Source organism: Rhinolophus sinicus, linkage group LG01, assembly GCF_036562045.2.
Source record: "Rhinolophus sinicus isolate RSC01 linkage group LG01, ASM3656204v1, whole genome shotgun sequence".
NCBI classification, from domain to species: domain Eukaryota; kingdom Metazoa; phylum Chordata; class Mammalia; order Chiroptera; family Rhinolophidae; genus Rhinolophus; species Rhinolophus sinicus.
Window position 1 is genome coordinate 94314188 of NC_133751.1, and position 23112 is coordinate 94337299.

Below are 23112 nucleotides of genomic sequence, written 5' to 3' on the forward strand. Positions count from 1 at the left end.
CAAGAGGTTTTCATACACCTAGAGAGAGTGAATAAGCTACCCTTTCCCTTTCTTTTTTTTTTTTTAAGTACAGGTTTCACTCACAGGAATTAACCAAACATAAAAGTGAAAATTAGAGTCTCACCCTCCCCATCCCCCAGGAATATGGCTGAATCTATCAATGCATAGCCAACAGACTTGGTGTCTGAAATTCTGGATTATTTATTACCAGTAGTGTGTGTGTGTGTGTGTGTGTATGTAGTATACCCCTTGGGTAATGTCTTTCAGATGACATTGAACCATAATACTATGGACTATATTTCTTCCACAATCTTGTACATATTACTAGATGCTAAGAAACAATGAACAAATAAAAAATATGTGTAATAAAATGCTTTAAATTTAAAACATAAAGTTATATGGACATTAAAGTTATAAGGAAAGCTCTACAGAAAGAGAAATCTTTTTCCTATGAAATTATGTTAGAAGAGTAAAACTTATTCCCTAGGAGAAGAGTCTGAAAGTTACTCCATGAAAGGAAAACAAACAAAAGTCCTATGACAATTGTTCTTAAGAATTAAAGATTCTATCCCCACTTATAACATCCGAGAACCAGAATTTGCATTTGTGAAGATCTTCATTGTAAACTGAAATAATTCCCATATTTTTAGATAGTCAACTTTATGTTAAGTGATTTTTCATACCCACATAAACTCAAAGAACGTTCGTGCTGGAAGGCAGTCCTTGAGTCCACTACATTCTTTCATTTTTACACAGTGTATTGGTTGGGAGTGCAGCCCTGGTACTAGAGTATCTGGCTTTCAATCCAGACTCCAGTACAAACTAGCATTGGACTCAGGACAAATAAAAAAAAGAAAAAAATTCCCAGTGCCAATAGTCCCTAATCTGTAATATGGGGTAATAACAGCCCCAGTTTCATTGTTTGGAGGTGTGAAGGTGCAGAAAATATAACTTTTCTCCCACCTTCTAAGTTCTTCTAGTTGAGCTAATAATCAAATCAACATGAGACAGACTAACAGGAGAAAATGTCCAAAGTTTATTTTATGCATGCACATTTGGGGTGCCAGAAGAATTGAGACCCAAAGAGGCATTGAGCATTTGAGGTTTATATGCCATTCTGGAGCAAATAGAAGGGGAGAGAGATTGTGGTTTGGGACTTCAAAAGGCAGGAAAGCATTTAACATGGAGATGAAAAAGCAAATGCTTGGTAAATAAATGTTTCCTGGGCCACCTTTTTTACATACATTTAGGACTTTGAGCAAATGGGCCTTTCTAGGTTCCTCTCTGTATATGATGTACTAGTTTATATTGAACTGTAGTTATCTGTAATGCTATCTTTCTTCCTGGAGCAGGTCCTCTACCTAAATTCCTATAGGCAGTTAGGGAGAGGATCAAATGTTTTTTTCTGAATCTTTTGTTTCCTAAACAACAGTTTAAAATTGATATCCTAAAAGGATATCAATTGATATCCAATTTATATCCATATCCAATTGATATCCATATCCAAACTCTGCTTCTCTTCAGAGGATTACACGATGTAATGGATATAAAGAGGTTGACTTAACATTTTTGCTGCAACATTCGACTATAGTCGAATGATAGGTATTTCCATGCTGCTGACTGCGGCATTCAACTTTACCCCATCCGCTCAGTGTTCCAGAAAGGAAGCTTAAGGAAAGCAGATGGACATTTTTCAATATTTTCGTGTTTTTCAGGAATGAATAACGATAAGAAATGTTTATACTTTAAAGTGATCATTTATTATAATGAAATGTAGCACTTTAACTGTATTTACTAAAAATATAAATACTGTAGTTATCTTCTGTGGATTTTGACACATTTTAGAGAACAAACTTGAAATCAATTAGTGCAGTGAAAAGGTTAATAGTAAGTGCTCAATACATGTTAGACATTATTATTATTCACACAAAGGGTCCCACAGAAGTGAGGAGTTTTGTCCCCAGTGATTCAGACCTAGTTCTTCTAACATTTTTATCAGAGACATCCCATTATTCCAGGGGCCATAAACATCCAGAACCAAACTACTTTATTGATTTTAAAGTCAAGATAGAAAAAAATTCTCAAGGCCAAAATATTCCTTTTGCCTATTCTATTCTCTTTTCCTTATCTTTTATTTCTCTTATATGTAGTCTTTAATTAGCCTAATTTGGAACCACATGTGCATGCATGCATACACACAAAGAGAGATCTTGAAAAGAGAATCATACATCCATTCAGTAAATATTGTTTATTGCATCCAAATAAGGTTAACCCCATCTTTGTGGTCTTGACATATGTAAAAGGGAAAAAAAAAAAAAAAGTAAAGAAAAAAAAAAGCAAAGAAGCAAGACTTTATTTTTCTTCCATGAGTAGAAAGACCTCTTTTGGTAATAATTTCCTTGCATTTATTTTCTTATAATCTACAAAACCCAGACTGGATCTATAAGCAGTTTGGATTTGGTCAATAATAATTATGTTTTCAAAAAGCTATGTCTGTAATTTCTTCTTAATCATCTGTGGGTTTCTATGTGGTCGAAAATCAGAATTGTTTGACCCAATAAATAGGTATTATGTCTTTCTCTACTAAAATAGAAAAGATTAAAGCTAATATTTTTGATGTGCCAAAAACTTGATGAAGCCAACTCATTTAATCTTCAGAACAACTCTATGAGGTACCAATAATAACATATAGCATTTTGTGTGCATATACCATGTCCTGGCACTGTGCCAAGTACCTAATGCCCAACAATTAATCCTCATAGCAATGCTATGAAGGGTATCACACTATCATTTCCATTTTATAGAGGAGGAAACAATCCATGGTCTTATAGAGTGTGTGGGGTGAAGCAGCAGAACCTGAATTTAAATTCAAGTTTGTCTGATGGCTAATTGTATATTTTTTTGCAGGTATGCAGGCTGGCTCCTTAGCTCCTAGCACCTAGCATAATACCTAGAGCTTAATAAAATGCCTGATTCACACTAGACTGCAAGAACCAGTATGGTGTGAAAACATAGGGGGTTTGGTGTCAGAGCACTGGTTAAAATCCCTGCTTCAGTGTTTTCTAATTAACTGACGTATGGTCTCAACTACATGTAGGTATGTTATGTTGTGAGGATTCAAGTATATTTCCAGTGCTCAGCCTAGGGCCTCTATATTTTGTAATAGATACACACAATTGTAGTAACCATTATGCATGTGTATAAGGCATCAACATCAAATGCATTACATATATTTTGTGTATTACTGTAATGATGAAAAGAGGCTAGTACAAATTTCCTATAGTTTACATTTTATTGTATCTTAAAAACTGAGTTTTTGTTCTAAAGTTTCATCATTATGTATATAAGTGTTCCTTATTTTCATTCAATCAAAAAATTCTCCTTTGGTCTTGAATTTTCTTCTCTAAATTGCAAGAAAAGCAGAGTCACAGTTAATTCTATATAAAGCATTACCAAATATACCAAGTATATAAAGTATACTTTAATAATTTTTTATGGGAAGAGGATGTGAGGTTTCACAGAAATGTTTTGAGGAAAACTACATTTATACCACATATATATGTATATATTAAATATATTTATAAATTAGAAGATTTACATATGCTGAGTATTAATAATAGAAGTATTTCCTGGGATTAATCTGCCCAATTTGTAATAAATGTGTTCAATAATCATTGAATTCATTCTTGTTTATAATATTTAAATTACTAATAGCTTGCAAATTTATCCATTATGTCTTAAAATAACTGTATTTTCTTCCCTCATTTGAACTAATAATGTTGTTTATTGATTAGCCAGCTAAGGATGTTTATTTCAGGCCTCAGATATTTATTGGCATAGATATTGGTCTCATGTTGAGATTGTTTAAAAGTAAAATATTCTGTTGAAACACCTAGACAAAAAATAACAATTCCAGAGTCGGTGGGTATTTTAAGTTAATTCTGATAGAACTCTCTTTTAGACAACCATCTTATTCTTTCCTATAACATATGGATCAAAGTTTCCCTTTATACCGCAGGCAATTCCAGCAAATGTTCTAAGCACCTACATATATTCATTTCTGTTTTCTGCTTCTCATTAATGAACAGCTCTCAGTATATCATAGTACATGGAATATTTTGTACTGAGTGGCTCTTGTTACCAAGTCCTCTGAGGATTTTTTGACATTCAAAATGATGTTCTACTACAACTCTGAAATCTCTTTCTTTATGTCAATTCCCAGTGTATGAATGAATTACACATCTAAAAGCGAGACCTCCAATATGTTTGGCTTCATTCTCTACAGACATTTTGTAACATTAAAAAAAGAAAAGCTTTCAGGATACAATGGACAATGTCTGATACATATTGTATTTCTGAAAATAAGCTTAGGAGAAAAATCACTTTATTCAGATCTGCTGTGATGTTTGATATTTTGAAAGCCTTTACTGTAATTAAAGGCTTTTCCATGCTAAGTGAAACCTTTGTCAACTGACGGTTGTTGGTGTCAGTTCAACACCAACAGGAATCCCAAATTTGGGGTGTGGTGAAGAAACTTTACTCAATGCAATGAGCTCAGTTGTGATACAGCACAGATGAGGAAGAGCTCAATAGTGTTGACAGCTCAATTATGAAGCAGCACCCCTATTAGGAGGCCCTTGGGCCAAGTGGCCCTTGGGTAAGGGCCCTCTCCAGCCAGATGTCTCTGCTCTGTGCTGCCTGCTCTTCTCTGCTCTGGTCTGACAAAGCACCTTTAGTGTTCAATTTCAATGTTTCAGCTCCAGCCAGTGAAGTACAGTCTTCACCCTTTGGTGAAAAGGGAAAGGTGGAAACGGAAAGTGTCCTTGAGCCAGAGGGAAGCTGACTTACATAGACAGAAGTCCCCACCCCTGGTCTCTGATTGATCTGTCCTCATGTAAATGGGACTCCAAATCCTCATAGTTTGATTGGTCCTAAAATCACTGTTCTAATTGGTCAGAATGGGCCCTCTCTGATTGGTCAGTGAGATGCTGATGGGCATATAGCTGCACAGCTCTGATTGGATGGGAAAGCCTCACTCTTATTGGTTCCAGGGACTCCTTTATAAGGGCTGGCTAAGATGGCAGGAGCACCGTGCAGGCAGGCAGTTCAGTGAAGAGGCAGATAGTTCAGTGCAGGCGTTTCCCTGAAGTACAGTTTGTGTGAGAAGCCCCTTTGTACACATTGCTGCTAGGCTATTTTGTAAAGTTGAGCCCATTTAGCCACCAGCAGTCCTTCTTGGTAGGTGTGTTGTTTCTCAGGGTCCATACCTTCATTCAACTATTTGTGAATTTATTCACTTGATTCATTTGCCCACGGTTGTGTGGTAGCATTAAACAATGACAACAACAAAACCCCCTCCTCTAAGCCATTAACATTATTTTCCTTACCTATGGAGGCATCAAATTTTTTCATGGCTTCATTAACATAGCTCTTGAAATCCCTTTGCAAATATATTCATATTTGATCTTAATTAATGAAAAAATTATTCTGAAATTACAAGAAAAGTTTATCATTAGACCCTTGTTAAATAAATCTTATATTTTTGCACCCTTTTCATTCACCCCACTATGTCAGAGTTCTCAGACCCAAGAAATGTCTTCCGTTAAGTTGGAAGTTAAAAGAAAGATGGTCAGAGGGAATCACAACCTACCAATAACAAGCAAAGAGCAGAGTCGGTGCAATGTTTACAGGAATGAATTTAGTAACATTAGAATTAGAATCAAAGACGTGTACATCTGAGTATTGTTTTTGATTTTGTTGTTGTTATAAATTTAAATTTATAAAACTGATGGAGCTGGTGAGTTCCCAAATAAAGCAATTGTTGATTTAAGTTTTCAAAAGTATAGTTCATCTCTTAAAAAAAATCAAAGCATCAATTTGATTTTGTAGTCTTTTGGCACTAGAAAAGGTGAATAGCTATTCTTCTTAGGTACTTTTGCTATTTTTGCTCATTTTGCTTATCCATTACTTTTCTTTTAGGAACTGAGTAGATGCAATAGGCATACCTGTTTTATTATTAAGACATTTTTGAGCTTTTATTAAAAGACGAGGCATGTAGAAAAATATACGAGGTCTGACAATTAGGTTCACGAACTCATCCTAGAAAAAGTGCTACATACCTCATTGCTGAATATCACTACATCACCTTTGAAGTACTCCCCTTGGGAAGCTCTGCACCGACGCCAGTGCCTAGTCCACCCTTCAAAGCAATTTTGGAACTCTTTTTCTGGAATGGCCATCAGAGCTGTCATTGTATTACCCTTGATGTCCTGAATGTCACCCAAAATGTCTTCCTTTCAATATTTCCTTTATCTTCAGGTAAAGAAAGAAGTCATTGGGGGCCAGATCAGGTGAGTAGGGAGGGTGTTCCAATACAGTAATTTGTTTACTGGCTAAAAATTCCCTCATAGACAGTGCTGTGTGAGCTGGTGCATTGTCATGATGCAAGAGCCATGAATTATTGGGGAAAATTTCAGGTTGTTTTCATCTAACTTTTTTCACGCAGCCTTTTCAGCACTTCCAATTAATAAACTTGATTAACTGTTTGTCCAGTTGGTACAAATTCATAATGAATAATCCCTCTGATATCAGAAAACTTAGCAACATTACCAACAAGTTTGCGAACTTAATTGTCAGACTTCTTAAACTGAGATTTACCTGAACCCCTCACAGAAAAGCCTATAGTGCTCTACAAGGATTTTCTCAACACGTAATATAAATACTTTTTTTAAAGAAAAACTTAGTTTTAGAGACATGTAAGAAAGGCAATATCTATTAGGGTGTTTGTTAGCGTGCAGTGATCATTTGAAATTAATTTTTAAAAATAATTGTTAGCCATTAATCCTTTAATGCCCCTCTTAAAATGATGGATTCAAGTTTACTAATACAGAAGTTTTAGACAAAAGAGTTCATATGATATTATTATCAGAAAAAATTTATTTTGTAATATAAAATATGAGGTCTGACAGTTGTATTTGCAAACTTGACACCATGCACTTATATTGGCAGCCCTGTACAAACAGCGTGATAAGGTTTCATAACCCTGGTATATCAGCATCTCACAGCTGTGTTTGTGTTGATAGGTGACAGTGTTTTGCTGAGTGGTGTTCATTATTGCTGTTGCATATTTTTTGTGCAGTCATGAGAATGTCTGAGCTTGAATTAGAGCAACAAAGGAACATTAAATTTCTTGTTAAACTTGGCAAGTGAAATCAGGGATATGTTAGTCTTCTTTTATGGGGATAATGCCATTAAGAAAATGGAAGTGTACAAATAGAGTAAATGTTTTTTATGAGGGGAGAGAATGCGTCACTGATGAAGAGAGGTCAGGGCGGCCAGTAATGATCAGAACTAAAGAAAACATTGCAAAAATTCATCAAGTTGTGTGTCAAAATCATTGGTTGACTGTGAGGAGAATAGCAGACCAAATAAACATCAATTAAAAAAAACACTTAGAAAAATCTTAGCTGCAAATCTTGGCATGAGAAAGATGTGTGTAAAAATGGTCCTGAAGGAGCTCACCGAGGAACAAAAGCAAAGGAGAGTTGAAGTTTGCCAACACGTTTTGGAGAGGCAAGGCGATGTTTTGGCCATGTTATCACTGGTGATGAAACATAGGTGTACCAATACAATCCTGAAACCAAGCATCAAAGTGCACAATGGTAGTTAGCTAATTCTACACAAACGAAAAATTTCTGTCAGTCCAAATCAGGTGTCAAAATGATGTTGCTAACCTTTTTTGATATCAGAAAGATTATTCATTATGAATTTGTACCAATTGGACAAACTGTTAACCAAGTGTACTATTTGGAAGTGCTGAAAAGGCTGTGTGAAAAAGTAAGATGAAAACAGCCTGAACTTTTCCCCAGCAATTCATGGCTTTTGCACCATCATGACAATGCACCAGCTCACACGACACCATCTGTGAGGGAGTTTTTAGCCAGTAAACAAATCACTGTATTGGAACACCCTCCCTACTCACCTGATCTGGCTTCTTTCTTTACCCAAAGATAAAGGAAGTATTGAAAGGAAAACATATTGATGACATTCAGGACATCAAGGGTAATATGATGACAGCTTTGACAGCCATTCCAGAAAAAGAGTTCCAAAATTGCTTTGAAGGGTGGACTAGGCACTGGTATTGGTGCATAGCTTCCCAAGGGGAGTACTTCAAAGGTGACCATAGCGATATTCAACAATGAGGTATGGAGCACTTTTTCTAGGATGAGTTTGTGAACTTTATTGTCTGACCTCATATAATTATTAGTCTATAGCGAGACAAAGCATCTCTTTTTCTAAATGTTTTGTATTTAGTCTCTGAATCTTTTTTTAGCAGTCTTTGGTTGTATATATTGTGTTCTCAAAAAGGTATTTGGGTGATGATGAAACAATGAATTTTAAAAATATGATTTTAGTTAGCTAAGAAATTCCACCAATTTTTTTGTATCAAAATTGTATACTATATATAGAACCAAATATTTTAAGTAAAAAAGAAAAAGCCCAATTTACTTACTACATTTTCTTAAGCATGTATATAATTACTTGAACTCATATAAAAACCTTTACACTCAAATCAATGACTATTCATCATTTAAACTCTGTAGTTATTACAAGTCATCCCTTCTAGGCCTCCTTTCATTATTTTTTGCTATATTCTCCCTTGCATAATGGTGTCACCAGAGAAATAGTTTTCGTTTCCTCATCCTTGAGAAAGGATCCTCATATCTACAACATAAAGTTGCTCTGAGGATTAAATTAGACAATGTATATAAAATACTTAGGGCAATACCTGACATATAGCAGAATACAATACATGGTCAATTTTATCCTCTGTTCTACTACATTTTAAGGCATAATCTTACCATTTTTAAAAATTAAGACTATATGAAGGAGAGTCATTCTTTTGCAATCTAAGAATTCCATTTTTCACCTATAAGAATAAAAATATTATGATGATGTAAAGATGTAAAATAGCTTTTAAATAGGAGTGACTATTTCAATATGGCTTGGGGAAGCAGCACATTTACTTCTGGGGATATAATCAGTTATTTACATTTAAAAAGCAGCATCATAAATAGCAACTGCTTTTCAGAATTTGATTGAAATTGTGCTTCTTGCATTGACAATTCAGACATGTACTCTATAATAGCACAGCATGTGTTATTTTTGCATTTTCTAAAAATTCCTGTTTCCTATAAAATTGAATTTTGCATTCCGACAGAGTTGTGATATTGGGAAAACTGAAAATTAAATCCAAATTCTGGGAAATGTGTTATATTGGTATCAGCAATAAGATATCTTAATTTAACTTCAGATCAGACATTAAATAAGACAAATCAGGGATTGTATTTTTATTTCTAATGGCATCAAGGTGGCTAATCATCATTATTAAATTGAGGGCAGATGAGTCATGTGAGTGAAATGAACATATGGACTCATTCCAATTCCTCTGAGAAAGACCCTGTAATTGGCATCAATTAGTCCTCTTGTTGGCAGTTTTAGTAAACCATCTGAAATTTAATAAACAGAGACTGAAATGCATTCTCAATGAAAGGCAGTCATCTTGGACATTGATGAGAGCTGATTAGCAAATTGGCAGTTGGTATTCACCCTCCCTCTTCAAATATTGACTTAGTTGACTTTAATGCTTTTCCCCCTGTATCAGCATAAGACTCCCTTTTTACCTCCTTCAAAAATGAACCACATTGTCCTAAATAAATATTTATGTGATAGTTTTACTTTGACTGCATTGTATATACTCTGATATTAATGCATGTGCTACGGAGACATGAGGAAACCCCAGGATCCCACTTGCTGCATTGATGTTGGATACATTAAAAAAAGACAGCTATGACCTTAAAGAGTTGATGCATTTTCTCAAATGCATAGCTAAGTTATGGGAATAGGGCTAGTCATTGAGAGCTTCTGAGCAGCATTTTCATTTTAAACTCACAACTTTGTAAAAGAGGAGATGGCAGTTGTTCCCTAATTTATCTGTGAGGCAATCTGAGGTTACAACCTTCAGATACACTAGATCAAGAAAACACAGCAAATTATTATTTGGTTTTAATAATTTATTTTACTTAATTTTTTAATGTCACACCACCAAGCCTATGTTTTCCAACTTGACTGAGGTTCTTTTTAGCACTAAGTGTATATACAGGTATATTTTATTAGTTTTAAAAGAATCATAGTATGAGGGTAAGTATGTAGAAAAATGTTAAGGAAAACAGTAAGACAGCTCATCTATCATGTTTTGTTTCATAATGTTGATTAGATAATATAAAAATCTTTCTCTTCTGACCGTTAAACAATTTCCTTTTAATAAATGTTTATGATTTTGTACACTTTTTTTGAGTTACCTAAAAAATTTATTCTCTCTTCCTCGCTAGGAAGTACAAATGCCAATAGCAAATCTGTTGACATTCAAATTTAATATTTACTTTTGGAATACCTGCTAAACAATGTCATGAACATTGAAAAAAATGTGGCATAGTGAGAACTATTTTGCGAGTCATTTATTTCATGCATCACACTGTCCATTAGTGGGTAACATTTATGGATGTCTACTTTAGAGACAGTAGTCAGATATTTTTATTTATAGTAAACATTCCAGAAAATTCTTCAGCTTGCTCACTAGCCATTAGAGTGAGACCCAGGATACAGAGCATGTGAGTTGAAGTTGAGCTGAGCAGCTACATTCATTAAGTGGAGATGAGTCACATATTCACTTGTCTTTTTCGCATGTAGCATAGTGGCTCCAAAAACTAAAGGGGGTGCATATAAACCAGAAAGTAGCATAATATTTTATAATATATCAATAAGGCACTGATATCCCAACTGAGTGACACTTTTCTAAAGTAATGTAAATCTTCATGAAGCCTGCAACTCAGAGTGGTGACCGACATGTCACTTGAAGTTATCTTGTCTTATGACACTTGAGTAAAATGGTCTGGGCCCACTCTCCCACTACGGTGGGAAGGCCATTCCCAGATACATGTAATTTCTGGAGGTTAACAGTCACAAAACCCCTTCTGATTCCAGATTTCAACTTCTAATTCTCCCTATTTTACCTTCATCTTATCTTCCAGGCTGTTCTTACTTCTGTGCTCTGTATAAGTGCAGATATGGTAGGTTTGCCTTTGTTTCAATTCAGCCCGAGTACGTGGCCACATCGTGAAATCTCTCAAGGCTCCTCCCTGGAATCTTACCCCTTTTAATTTTGCAAAGGTCTTTAACTCTCCCACTGTCTATGGACATAGACTCACTATCTTACTCAGCTAAACTAAAAAGTCTGCTCCAGAGTGACTGTTTCTCAGAGAATAAATTAAAATGTTGGTCTTTTCTTTCTTCCTTCCCCCATTTGTTACTGAAAATGGCATAGCACAGAATTCTAAGACAGAGTGACCTTCATCAAGTTTGGTTTTAAATAGTGGAAATTTTTTATTTGTTTTTTCTTCCCCACGATTTCACATTGATTCAGCAGCAGTATCATTGCTGTACCACAGAGGTCAGATTTTATAATAAATGGCAAGTTATCATTTCTGTTGAGGGCATAGTACCCTTTCACACAACAAAATCAATGTTCCCTGCATAGTAGCTTCACTGAGAACACGTGCGCGCACACACACGGATGGATGACACTTAGTAGCTTTACATGATAGAAGAAATCCAAGGACAGATATATCCATGACTTCAGCAAAGGTAGATCATAGATTGAACTCTGGGAAAAATAATTCTGACCTTGCATGGAAAAAATTTCCCAGTGTGTTAACTGTTTATCAAGAAGTTCTTGAAGTGTCAGGCTTTTACAGAAATAAAAAATTCTGAAACCAAAGTAACCCCAATCAAAATACAGTATGATTCGTCCATTTTCAGGGTTCATCCTTCCAAGTCCTATCTCAAAGCTCAGCTGCTCTCTGTCCCTAGGGAGTGGCCTTCTATTGCAGATAACAGTTTCCCATTACTTCAGAACTTTGTCCTCAGAAAATAATGCTCAACTAAAATTAGGGGAATTTTAGTACATTCTTAGAATTGAAAAAGCTTTTAATAGTTAAATAAGTGAATTGTTAACGGACGAATTCCAGGTAGTAAGGAGGCATTTTTGGTACAGAGCCCAACAGACATTTACATCATGTCAATGTAGTCTATTTGTATAAAATCCAAATTATTGTCTTACCAAGTATTCTACCAAAATATTACCTAATATCTAATAGTACAGGGTTAATATATACATATAAATTATGGAATTATTTTACCCAATAATATTCATTAAAACTTTAACACTGTTTTTCATTATTTTACTTGTTTTTTGCTGTCTTCCTATCCTGTTTCTCTCAGCAATTATCTCCAACATTTGCACCTCCCTTGACTCCCACTTACTCTTCCATTAGCTGATGACCTTGCCTTTCAGCCCACAGAGAAAACTGACATAGCCATGCCGTCAATTAAATCCATGCCCATCGCACACCCAAATTTCCTAATAGCCTTGTTTCTCCAGAATCATAGAATGATTCAAAGAATCATTAATAGAATGAGTGCTTTTTTATTTCTATTCTAAGACAATTTATTTACCTGTCCTCTTCATTCCCTTGGCTCTCATTTTTTCAAGAATCTTTCTCAACTTGTTATCTCTTATTTTTCTTATATACTCAATCTCTCTTTCTCTACTGTTTTCTTGCGTTTAACCTATATAAATATGCTAAGCCTAAAAATCAAGGAAACGTAACTATCCTTTGGGTTTACATCCTCAGTCCACTATCTACTTCCTATTCTTATTCATTTTTTTCCTAAGGTAATAACCTTATATCACAAGTTCCCTTACCATTGGATGAATCCCCAAACCAGCTCCTATTATATTTCTGTCTCTTAATTCTGCTGATATTGCTTTTTGTGAGATCCCCATTAGATAATTTCTTGCAGATTTGGCTTGATTTTTAATTTAACAACTAAAGATTGTTGCGGAAGAACGGCGGAGACTGAGAGACTCAAGCAGCACGCAGCGATCAGGGAGAACTCAGCTTTATTACACCGACGGGTTCAGTGGGATTATTCCCAAAAGACTGAGCACTTACCGGGGTCGGGCGCTTTGTCTTATAGGGTTAGGCCTCTGGGTTTGGGGTGATTCACACCATTGCTATTGCAGTGCCAGGGATTGGTTAAATCTGGCCGGGGTGCCGGGAGGTCCATCTCTAACAGCTGTGATCGCTCAATACTGTTTTGACGGGAAAGCCTCTAACTGCTGTGCTTGCAGGAAAACTGCTCCGATAAGATATCAGAGGAGGGAGGGGGGCGGAAAGCTCCCAAGGCTGTGCTCGCAGGAAAAACCATCCCAACAAGATATTGCTTCTCCATCAGGCATATCTCATAAAAAAGATTTGGATGCACTTGATTATAATTGTAGCCAGGGATGTACCTTGAACAACATGGCCACTAGTTTTCCATTTCCTGAAGTTCATCTCATATGGAAATGGAGATAGTGTTGTTCCTCCAGTGCTAGCAACCTTGGCTATATCTCCATTTCTTAGGTCCACCACTTTCTTATCTGTAGCCTTCATTCTCCTAGTTTTTGGTGTCCGCCTCCCCCCCCCCCCCACACACACATTATCTGCTTAAGTCACTTCTTTGTCTTACCCTTCTGCTTTTCTCTCTCGAAATTCTTCTTTTGTTCCTGTGGGATCTTCTTTTCTTCAGGCACATGAGCTTCCTTTTTCTGAATGCATTCCATCTTCTTCTGTTGTTTCATTGTCTCTTTTCTGTTTGCCTTCATGGTCGCTCTTCCTTCTGTCTAGCTTTCTCAGCTTCCAGCCGTCAGGACTTTTCCTACCTGTGAGTCTTCTCTTCAGCCATCTTTGAACTGATTCCTCTCTCTTTTGTCTTGTGAGTTCTTCCCTCCTCTTCTCTCCCTTTCTTTTTCTTGTCTGCTCTCCTCCCAGCTAGCAACCTTGTACCCTCTTTGGGTTCAGTGGCCCTTGCAGAGGGCTTTGTAGAAGTCACATTAGATGACCTGGCTGGGACCAAGATTGAGGCTATGGCTAGAGCAACAGGAGTGTCTGTTTTGATAGGTGACTCCTCTTCAACCCTGGCTTTCTCTGCCTTCATTAAAGCTACTCTGACCTGTAGAAAGGGTTCACTGTCAACTTTCATCATTTCTTTCTCACAGTTTTCTTTCTGGGACAATGACTCTGAATTCTCTCTTGGCAGGGCAGGTGGCTGGGGTTGGGACATGGCCTGAGGGGAAGCAGTTTTGTGTGAGCTCAGAGCCAGGAGAAAGTTGGTCTGAGTGTGCCAGGAAAAGGAGGAAAAGACTTGGATAGGAGCCAGATGTTGGTGGGTGTTGGTGATCTTGCTTTGGGAATAATTGGGATTAAACAGAGCCCATCTGATGCTAAAAGTAATGTAAAGTGAAAGGGTACATTCTCTCTCTCTCTCTCTCTTTTCTCTCTCTCTCTCTCTCTCTCTCTCTCTCTCTCTGGGTTCTTCTGCCCACAGAGTCCACCAGTCCTGCTACAAAGAATGTATTCACTTTGTAGGGCATGATGTTAATATTACTGTGAGATGCTGCAATTCTGGACAAGGCCGCTGTGCATTTACTTCTATTAATAGTTTGGAACCAATGTGTGAGCACCAGGAATATATTAACAGAGCCAAAGGAGGAATGTGTGGGGTCAGGGAGTCAGAAGTGATCCAGGAAGGAGAGCCAACATTGAACAGCAGTGAGTGAGTTTTTTCCTGATCCCTCCTCTTTGAAAATTAGCCTGTAACACCTTAAATGTTCTACCGTGTTTCCCCGAAAACAAGACCTAGCCGGACCATCAGCTCTAATGCGTCTTTTAGAACAAAAATTAACATAAGACCTGGTCTTATTTTACTATAGTATAAGACAGGGTATAATATAATATAATATAATATAATATAATATAATATAATATACATAATATTATATAATATAGTACCCAGTCTTATTTTACTATAAGACCAGGTATATAATATAATATAATATAATATAATATAATATAATATAATATAATATAATATAATAATCTTGGGTCTTATATTAATTTTTGCTCCAATGGATGCATTAGAGCTGATGGTCCAGCTAGGTCTTATTTTCGAGGAAACATGGTATAAAGTTTTTGTGAGGACTGAAGCTAATAAGTGTCTCTCAGAACAGTGCTCAGCATGTAGTGAAATGCTAAAAAATGTTACCTATTAATACTTATGAAGGGTGTCCTACCAATTACCGTGGGGAGACAGAAAATCACAAGTAGCATGTAAAAAAATTTAGAAGTTTAGTAATTTCTTATAGAAGAGGTTTCAGGAACAATAATTCTTTACTTGTCCTAGGATGGTAATTGGAAGCTTACAGATTTCTGGTCTAGGCTTTTATTACTGAAGATGAGATTTCTGAATCCCATCACTTTCATGACACCCATTACTGGAGTCAGAACAATAGATATGGTTTTGTTTCAAGAGGGCAATTTGGATTTCTGAGGCCTTCCATCTAAACAGTACCCTTTTTTTCATTAAACCTGGGATAAGCTCAGGAATAAATTACACTCAGTAATAACTTACTTTAACTGAGTGCTGTATTGAATTAAAAAAAAAAAGAGCAACTTAAATATATTTAAAATATATATTTTGTAATTTGCTTTTTTTTCTCTTGCATTACTTTTTTGCTTTCTTTTTTGGAGTGTGTCGTGTATTTGCTCTACTGCTAACAGATGCTTTCTGTCTTTATCAGAAGAGGAAAGCATCAGAAGAAGTTTGCTCTAGATTAAGTGTTCATTCAGTGACAAAAAATAAACTATCATTCAGAAAAAAAGTCTCTGCATTTTGTGTTTCAGTCAATTCAAGTCAATTCAAAATTATATGTTTGGGTCCTATGAAATGTCATGCACTGAACCAGATGCTATTCAGCCTTTTAATTAAATATTACATTAAAGAACTGGTTTGGATGTAAAGAGTATGCTTCTAACTTGACAAATATTTGCTTTTCTGCCTTAAATGTAGCTTAAAACATAGTTGTATTGTTACTCGTAAAATGTAGTATGAATTGAATCCATATGATTTACTCATACTGAAAATACATGTATCACTTACCCTTTATCTAGAGATATGGCAATGGGCACTTGGTTCTAAAGTAAATAAATAGTCCCATATTAAATATTGAACCATCTTTTTTTTAATTTTTTAAATGTAGTAGGGTTTCTATAGGCTGAACACTCCAAATAGTAAAACATCAACTTTAGAAACCCTTGTTATTCAGATAATGGGTGGAGTAAGACTTATGGTAGAAGAAACTGCCATATTCTATTTGTTTTTATTAAAAATGAATGTTACTTATTACTCCAATCCTTAAGGCCTTCCTTTGGGTTAGAGCCATAAATTCAGTAAATAAAACTCCAGATATTCCTGGCTTTCAAAGATTTTGCAGTTCATTTTTCCTCATGTTCTGGGCTGCAGAGCAGATCAGAGTTGAAGCCTGGAAAAGTCCACCATGTAGACTCCAGCTTCAGAGGGATCAGGCAGAGCAACCAAGATAAGCAACCTGCAGAAATTAGATTCACCTAAAACCTGAGACTTGCCCTAGGGCTTAGATTGCCGATAAAACATCAGCGTATGCTTTAAAACGGCATCCAGTAGTTAGAGGAGAAAACATGGGTTGTCACATTTTTTTATAAAGACTTATAACAATATGTTTTTTTTTTTTTTTATTTAAACATGTTTATAGTCAGCACATACATCATACACCTGCTATTACTAAACCATGAACTCCAGGCAAAGGGAAGAACTCATCGCTAAGCCTCGGGATGCTGATTGTAGCTCTATTGTGAAAACCGAACATGTCAACTAAAGAAAAACCTAGTAATGTAAGGCAAATTTTGTTTCCACCCTGACTGGGAGTAGAATGCTGAGACATAGAAGATAATTTGTCCAGTTTTGAAATGCAAGTGCTTGTACTCTTATTACGGGAAGTAATAACTCTAAGTAACCAAGTAAATGTTTTGTTTTCCCAGCAGGGTAAACATGTCTCTAATTAGCAAGTTGGCTAATAGTTCTTATTATACATAAGATCAGGTAAGTCTATAAAGGCATGTGTGCGCGGCGCGCGCGCGCGCGCACACACACACACACACACACACACACACACACCCCTCAACTATAGTTTCTTGACCAGGTGGTTTACAGGAATATATGCTCATCTCTTTACAGGTTTCAAATTAATAAATTCTTTGGCTAAGGCCATGGGTGAAAAAGGTAGTCGGACTTGTTTTTCAATAAAATCTGTTTGTTTTATACTCAATGCTTAACTAGTGGTAAAGTTTTATTTATCAATTTATTACTTTGAGCATATATTTTAAAGGTGTACAACAAACGTGTTGAGGCACAGACTGGGGACACATTTTATTTTCAGATTACAGCTCTACAAGGTCTAGTTATATGATCTTAAACAAATTTCTTAATCTATCTGTACCTCAGGTTTCTCATATCTGAAATGAAAAAGCTATTAGTATCTATTTTATACCAAAATTAAATAAATACATGATGCAGTGAATATTTTTTAATGATTAGTTATTATTAGTAACATGTGCTAAGCATTATTTAGATCTAGGGCACAATGGCTGCCTTCATAGAGATAACATTCTAACAGAGGCACAAGAAACAAGCACTAGTGAAATGTAGGTTATACTAATTGCCCTAAAGACACATAAATCAGGAATGAGTAGATAATGTGTGGGTTGTTGAGGGGAATGGGTTATGAGTGTAGGTTATTTAGAGTGGGACTGAAGTCCTTTCTGGAAAGATGATACTTGAATAAGACATAAATGAAGAAAGTGAGTCTTAATAAATACTCAGCTAAGAATATTCTTTTAGTTTTTCCCCATCACCTGATCTTTGCTCAGCTTGCACAATATTTTTTTTAAAAGATTGATGATTGATTTCTTAGTTGATTTATATCATGAACTGAATGAAATCGGTAAGTTTCGATTGAATATGCACAAATTATATTTGAAAAATCAAGGGAGAATGGATGTGAACTTTGTCATCTAACAGTAAAGAAGGAAGAGCCAACACTTCCTTGTATTACACACATAAAATGGGTAAAAAATGTTGAGTAACATCTGTATTTAGAATCTCTCCAAAAGTTTAGAAGAATTGTTCAGACTTACTATGGAAGGAGAACCCATCAGAGCTGAAATGGTAGTTCAGTTCCCCCATGAGGGATGTGAGTAACAGTTTAGTAGAGTAGAGTGTACTTGTCATGAAGACCAGGATTCTGTGCGTCTTCATGTTCTTCTGACTTTGTCTTACCTGTGAAATTTACGTAGAATTAAAGTTGCAAAAACACTGTAAGAATTATATTATGGTCTGTATGAAATTTATTTAAAAAAAAAAAAAAAGAAGATCAATTATCCTCACTTGTAAAATAAAGTCGGGAAACAGTAGCTAGACACATTTTCATTCCGTGCACCATTCAAGCTTAAGATAAATTATCATAATGTCCTGCAGGTGGAGAAAACGTAGTTTTTCATGAAATGGAAAATAAATATCATCTCTTTTGTGTTCTTTCTCTTGGCCTGAAAAAAAAAATTACAAACCAAAGAGTAGAATGCTCCCTGTAATCATTCTCTTTCCTTTCTGAATCATTTGTGTATTACTTCTATGTCCTAGATAAAGCTGTAACCATGACAGGATATATTAGCCACCAAAATCTGAACAGAAGGGCAATTCCTAATCAAATTGGCACTAATTTCTTTCAGTACAAATTATCATCATTCACAGCAAATTTGCTTTCAGTGAGCTGTGCCAACTTGAGGTATGATTCTCAGCACTTTCACCTCCGCCCATCAATACAACAGATCAAATCATTTTTAACAGCCACGTCTTTTCTCTCCTCCCCGTTTTTTATGACTGATAAGGTGGAATGTCATTTTTTCCCCATTTATTCCAACCTTATTCCAGTTAAGGAAAACTGCCATAAATGGAGCTCTATTTCATTATTTCTTACTGAAATGAATGTTGATAAAGTATGAAAATTAAGAAGTACATATTGCAAATATTGCAATAATATTAAGAAATAGGTTTGATTGCTTATCTATTGGGTACTTATAATATTATCTAACCTTACATTTCTTATCCAAGAAGCTGTGTGTGTGTATCAGTCAGACTATAGATTCATATGTTCCCAACTGTTAATGCTACTTTATAGAAACTGTACAGACTTCCACGTGTCATCATAATATTTATATATAGTTCTCTGATTCTGCATCATCTATATTATTGCAGTTTGCTGCACCATCTGCTCAAAACATACATTTTTATAGGTTTATAATAATGTCATCATTGGAATAGCTTGCCAAATTGCAAATCTTGTTAAAATGTACTAGAAAGATAGAAACACTAGGCAGTGGTGTATTATTCTGTAATCTTATACCTGTCTGCATTTAATTACCTTTTGTTGTTGCTCAGGTGTAGAGCAGTCTTGTGCAAACTTGGGGCTAGGAAATTTTCATAATTATGGTTTTATTATTTCAGTTTTGTAGTGTGAACCACCACAACATAAAAGACTTCATCAGAAAACAACCATCTTTACCAGTAAAAAGCGTTAATTACATATAAATGATGTAAGTAAAAATATTGGAAAATTTCAGGTTTAATTAGGTCTCTCACAGAAATAGAAGGGTCGTAAGACTTGGCATTTTGGCAGTTTTAATTCCTATGCGTTTTCTTCGTTATAAGGATCACATATAGAGAGTGAGAAAATGAACATGTCATTTGTTGAAAACATATTGTTCCAGTATGTACCCAAGCTGACGTGAAATATCCATTCACAATATGTTACAGTGACAAAATATTTTCAACCGAGGTTTCCACAGAGATCCATATTCATTCCTTATGTAGTACTGCTTTCTCTTTCCTTGTCCTAAGATATGATGAGAATCTAAGCCTATCTAGATAAAAAAACTGTTCCTCACATGTATTTGGAAGAATTTTGCCTTCTACATATTGCTTATCTAGGTTCAATAATCTTGAGGCTTGGAAATAACCATAACCCAAAGAAAAGGATACATTCTAAGCCCAGTGGAATCACAGAAGCAAAGCCTCGAGATGGCAGAGCAGTCATCTCGCTGCCAATAGGAAGATCTTAATTGCTATAATTAAAAATAAGAGCTACTTTTATTAAAAACTGAACCCCCCGTTGTGTGAATCATTCCAGTAATGCTTTGCATAACACTCAGGAATTTGTAATGCCTAAGGATAATACAAAATGTAACTTTCCCTGACTAGTTGCAACTGTAAATACATGGTTTGCCAGTGACAGTTTCAAATCATCAAATTGAGATGTTAATTAATAAATAATAAAAGCCCCAAAGAAAGACTAAGGAAAAGGAGAAATTGGAATATGATTGTATAAGTACATAGTTTTTAAATATTAGATTTTATTTTGCTTTCATTTCTAACAACAAAGTAATTTTAGCAGCACAACCTTGTAAGACTGTCACCTCCACAACTCTAGCCTTCAGCGGGAGCCATGCCAACAATTAAATGAGTAACCAGCAGGATTCCCAAAACAAAGCCAATGAAGTGATAAAGAAAGTGTCGTTTGTGACATGGAATCCATGTCTTCATGATGCAAAAGGGAATAAAATGTTGCATGTGGACCTTGGTGATAGTCCTTAACTCTAAAATGTCTTTGCTGGATTATACATAATGAGGTAAACTAGACATTGGAAACATTAGGCACTGACAACCCAAACAAGTAGTACAGATTATTAAGATGGTCTACTCTCTACCTCCCTTTCATTATGTGTTCTCTATTTGAATTCTGATGTGAGCCAATTGCTCTAGCTCAAAGCGTTTAACCCACTCCATTCTGTTCTCTTCCACTGCCCAAATTATTGCATCTTCTTCACCTTCATTTCACACAAGGTATTGTTTCATTTTCAGGAGAAGAAGTAGTCTCGTTCCCCTGAAATGACTAGGAGGAATCCTCCTCCACATTTTCATCAGAACAAGGCAGGACTGCTCTCCTTGCCAGCCAACCTTCCCATATCACAGAAGGGTATGTGATATGGGCCTGTGGATGTGGAGAGAAGAATCAGAGGCTGCTTTGAAGGGAGCAAACTGTTCCAGGCTGAAGTATCTAACGTGATACTAACGTGAAGTGTCTAATGTGAAGACCTCTATACTTTCACTAGTAAGGAGAAGTGATGCTCAGAGAAAATCACTAAGAGAATTTAGAGATACCGGAAAGAAGAGGAGACTGGATTCTTGACCCCAGGCTGGATGCTTTCTGGGTTGCAGTCTTTAAGCCCACTCAACTTATAGCAGAGAGGAACAGGGTGAAGAAGGTCTTCAATAAGCTTGATAGCTTTCCTTGGAGTTTCGGGATGTGTGTGAATTTAGAGTACAGTTCATACTTCATACCCAGAGATTTCAAAGCTGGGATAGTTGCATGAAAAAAATTTTCCCAGTTGTTTGTATCTTGGTGTAGCGTGCCTGGGAAGGAAAACAAAAAGCCTTTTCCATACTAGGTTTCTTTAAAAGAAATTAGCAATTGACATGTTTCTACAGGAAAGAGCACATGGATAAAGCAGGAGGGAAAAGCTTTTGAATTCTCTTGGTGACAACTAAACAAAGCAACATACTTTCTGTGGAGGTCATAGGGGTTGGATCATTGTCAGACCATACAGAGATGCAGCCACCATCCTCTGAGTGAGTACTCAGTTTTGAATGGCATTGAAATGAAGATAAATCCATCTCAAGAAAACTGCATACAGTCTACATGAGACCGCCATATTGATAGAGGCCACTAGACGTAAATAAAACCAGAGCCAGTGTGAGGCCAGGAATGCCTTCTGAATCCAGACAGATGCCTAGGAATGTAAGCAGACAGTTACCTCCTGTTTTCCCCTTTCCTTAACAATCATCCAACAGCAGAAGATTTGGGCCTTGGAAAGAGAGAGATTGTTTTCACCTCCAAACCAGATCAAGATAGACTCTACTGTAACAAAATGGAGTGGGAAAAAAAGAATGAAATGAGGCCATGCCCTCTCCCCACACCATTCAACAATCAATGGTTCATTTTTGTACAGTATGCACGTCTGAATAAACTGTAATTGGTAAATTGATGTGTGTATGTTGATTTGGTGTCAAAGTACCATATTAAAACATTTACACACACTTCATTTTTATCATAATCTAATAGGTAGTTACTATTTTTATGTTTATTTTAGAGCTGAGAGAAATGTGTGGGAGTAAGATTGTACTTGAACCCAGGTCTGTTTGATTTCCTCATCTCTGACAACTCTTCCATGATTTCCCATTGCTCTTAGGAACAGGCTCCAAATCCCTATAAGGGCTTAGAGGGTCTTTCATAATCAGTGCTTTGTTTTTCTGTATGACTCAACAAGTGCACCTTTCTGATTTTGCTTTTTTTTTTTTTTTCAGTTCTAAAATTTTGGTACTTTTTTCTTTTCTTTTTTTTTACCACGTGTAAAAGAGGAATACAAAATTCATGATAGTGCAGGAAGAATGATTTCTTTTAAGCAAGAAACTTTAGAGGTCAAAGCATGAGTAAAAAACATTTGTATGCTTAAAGTCATCTGCACAGTTGAGAAGGGACAAAGACAAAGTGTCATTGGAAACCATTAAGGATCATTAATTCTTTTTTGGATGAGATAATGAGATCCTCTTAGGAATCTAAATGAATATGCATGAAACATTTTAGGTTATGAAGGGAACATGATCTATTTTGAAAAAGTTCTTACTCAAAATGCAACCAAGACTTGTACATTTTTATAATAATAAGAGGTTTCTAATTTTACATTCTAATTTTTAATCTTTAGGTTTATTCTTTAACATCAGGTAAATAGCACATTTCAGTTCCATTCAAACTTTTTTTTTTAGTTCATGATCAAATTTCTTCTGTTTCACTTTAAAAAAAAGATTTCTGTGTTTCAGTATGAGTGCTTTTAAAATAATCTGAGTCATATATCATCTTTAACTAAGAATTTATAAACAATTTTCAGAATAACAGGCATGTATGTTATATATATAGTCTTTTGATTTTTTGTTTTACTATTTAAGCACACACACACACACACA